Here is a 3485-nt window from a genome sequence, read left to right as displayed (position 1 = left end):
TCATCTGTAAAATCAAAGGAATAATGGTTCCTACCTTACAGGATTGCTGTGAGAAATAAATGAGTTAATCTTTAAATGCATTTATAACAGAACCCGTTATATAATAAACATTATGAAAATGCTAACTCTTGATATTTACATTAATCTGATGTCCACCTGCCTGTAGAGAAGTGCTTCTCAAATATCCATGTTGAAGGACCTTTAAAAAAAAAATTTCTATGCTATTAAGAATTGATAATTTTGTAATCCATAGTAAAATTGAAAAACTGGAAACAATGATGTTAGAAAGACACATAAAATTCAAATCCCTTCCCCAAACAATAGAAACAAAATTTAACCCCCAATTTTCTATTGTTAAAGTTAACAGAAATAAAAACAATATTATATCAAACAGCTATAAATGTTTTAAGTGATTAGTCTCAATTTCTGTACTTACTTGTCACAAATCAGTACCCTATTCAGTAACTGTTCAGTAAGTGTATGAGTCACCATAGTTGAGTAGAATTATACCCATTGGTTCTCATTTAGTCCTGCAAGAGGCCTATTCCTTTTCTAGGAAGTGTGGTTTGACATTATTTTGCTTGGTGACTTTTGGAAAGGTATCTTTCTTACAACTGTTCTTCACATCCTAGAAAGAGAAATCATTTAAAAATAAGGCATACTTAACAAATACTGATTATAAACAGAGACCAGAGGTTTCTGTTTTTGTTTTTAAATCAAGAAATAGTTTCTAGTGTCAACAGATCTTCATGAAAAAGACAAGTAACTATAGAAGCAATGCAGATGTGCATTCTGACTTTTTCTGACTCAGGAATCAGAAAAAGGCAAGAATAAATGTCTAATATTCTGAGTCTTGAATTAGGTTGCACTCCTTGAAGTATATAAAGATATAGCATGCAAAAGCATTCAACTGTCTGTATCATTGCAAATTATAATAGCATTGTGAAGAATGGGAATTTCAGAATTAATTAATTGTGCTCATGTGGAACCTGTACATAGACTAAGTGGCAGTCTTGAACAGAACAAGTGGATACTGTGTGGCTTAAAATCAGGAAAGATGCGGATCAGTGTTGTATTCTTTAACCATACTTATTCAATCTGTATGCTGAGCAAATTCTCTGAGAAGCCATACTATATGTATAAGACCATGGCATCAGTATTGGAGGAAGAAGCTTTAGGAGTCCCTGGGTGGCACAAATGGTTGAGCAATTTTATTGAGTACTATTGGAGGAAGACTCATTAACAACCTGTGATATGCAGATGATACAACCTTGCATGCTGAAAGTGAAGAGGACTTAAAATATTTACTGATGAAGATCAAAGAGCACAGCCTTTGGTATGGATTACATGTCAATGTAAAGAAAACAAAAACCCTCACCACTGGACCAATAAACAACATTCTTATCAACAGAGAAAAGATTGAGTTGTCAAAGACTTCATTTTTGTATCAACTATCACCACTCATGGAAGCAGCAGTCAAGAAATCAAACAACGTATTGCATTAGGCAAATCTGCTGCACAAGACCTTTTTAAAGTATTGTAAGAGCAAAGATGTCAACCTGAGGACTAAGGTGCGCCTGACCCAAGCCATGGTATTTTCAATAACCTCATATGCATGTGAAAGTTGGAAAGTAAATAAGAAAAACCGTAGAAGAATTGACGCTTTTGAGTTATGGTGTTGGAAGAGAATATTGAAAGTGCTGTGGGCTGCCCATAGAACCAACAGATCTGCATTGGAAGAAGTGCAGCCAGAGTGCTCCTTGGAGGAAACTTCGTGTCTCATACTTCAGACATATTGTCAGGAGGGACCAGTTACTGGAGAAGGATATCATGTTTGGTAGGGTGGAGGGTCAGAGAAAAAGAGGAAGACCCCCCGGCAAGATGGATTGGGAAAGTGGCAGCATCAATGGGTTCAAGCGTGGTAACAATAGTGAGGTTAGCCCAGGTCCAGGCAGTGTTTCATTCTGCTGTGCATAAGGTTGCTATGAGTCGGCACTGACTCAATGGCACCTAACAACAACAACAATCAAAATGATGATGTTAGAAAGACCTGGTGATCTGTTCCTATAAGATTACAGCCTAGAAAACCCTATGAAGTGCATTTTTACTTTGACACGTGAGGTCAGTATAAGTTGGAATTGATTCAATAATGGCAACTGGTTATGAGAACCCAAAGGTAAAGAGTGGTTTCTTTTTACTCTGAGCTATCTGTCAAAAAGAGCATGCTTTTTCTGAAGAAGACTGGAGGAACCCGAGACTATGGCTTTCAAACACTGTTCAGTTCTGGATTGGAACTCCCCTTCATGGCCCAATTTTCAGCCAAACAGTAGATAGATATGTAAGGGAGACAACACTAGTCAGGTATGATCACTATGGAATGGCCAATCATTCAAGATCAAAAGGACAACAGTTACCTAGGGACAAAGTTGAGAAGGGATGGGAAGGTAGGTGGAATGGAAATAGGAGTGTCAGGGAGGAAGTGGGATAACTGTTGCTGCATGGAAGGGATTGAAATCATTGTGATGAAACAAAGTGTGTGATTTGTTGAATGTGAAACTGATGATCTTGTCTGTAAACCTTCACTCAAATTACAATGAAGTCTTCTTCTTCTTCTTTTTTTTTCTCTAAAGAGTCTCTTTTGCCATTTGAAATGAATATGGTGCAGCTGACATGTGTATGTAACCACAAGGATCAAAGTGGGGACTCCTGGATTGCTTCCCAAACTTCATTGTGAATTCGTAGTCTAGGCAATTTGACTCCTAAGTACTTTTCTACAGAGACTCAGATGCATCCACACTTAACTAAAACCAGCCTTTTAATCAGACAAAATTTAAGTTTAAATCAAAGACAAAATTTAAGTTTAAGATAAATGTTCAATTAGAACTGCTTCTGAGCTAGAAAATGAACTATTTATTTATTTTACTATTTCTTATTAAGCTATTAACGTCACACAAGACTAAGGGTCAGAGGCTCTGTCCACCTTATGTGACAATAACTGCTTTATATTCTAACAATTGATCAGAAAAAAATCATAAGGACTATTTGAAGTTTCATAAAAATGAGACAATCTGTTTACCCTTAATTAGAATGTGTATTCCTGGAAAGCCCCCAGAGACAAAATTTCATAGTCATCCTTTCTGGTAGAACAAACGTGTCAGTTTCTGCTTGCCTGAAATCTGCCTTACAAAATTTGTGCCTGCCACTGGTCCTCAAAGTGAGGGACAGCTGCCAGTGGTGGTCACAGGTTACTGATCTTGCATTCTGAGATGTGGGTTTAGGGATGTATCATAGCAAACCCTGCCTTCCTCTTTCATGTGTCTACACATATATATGGTTTTGCTCTGTGGGCTAATGCATCAGACTGCAAAATCATTTGAACTGCAAGATTGGTGGTTCAAGCTCACCAGCAGCTCCTTGGAAACCCTATACAGGGTCGCTATGGGTCGGAATCGACTTGACAGTACTTAACATCAACAAATACATAC

This window comes from Chrysochloris asiatica, unplaced genomic scaffold (assembly GCF_000296735.1).
Source record: "Chrysochloris asiatica unplaced genomic scaffold, ChrAsi1.0 scaffold00064, whole genome shotgun sequence".
NCBI lineage: Eukaryota > Metazoa > Chordata > Mammalia > Afrosoricida > Chrysochloridae > Chrysochloris > Chrysochloris asiatica.
This window is presented reverse-complemented; position numbering follows the sequence as displayed.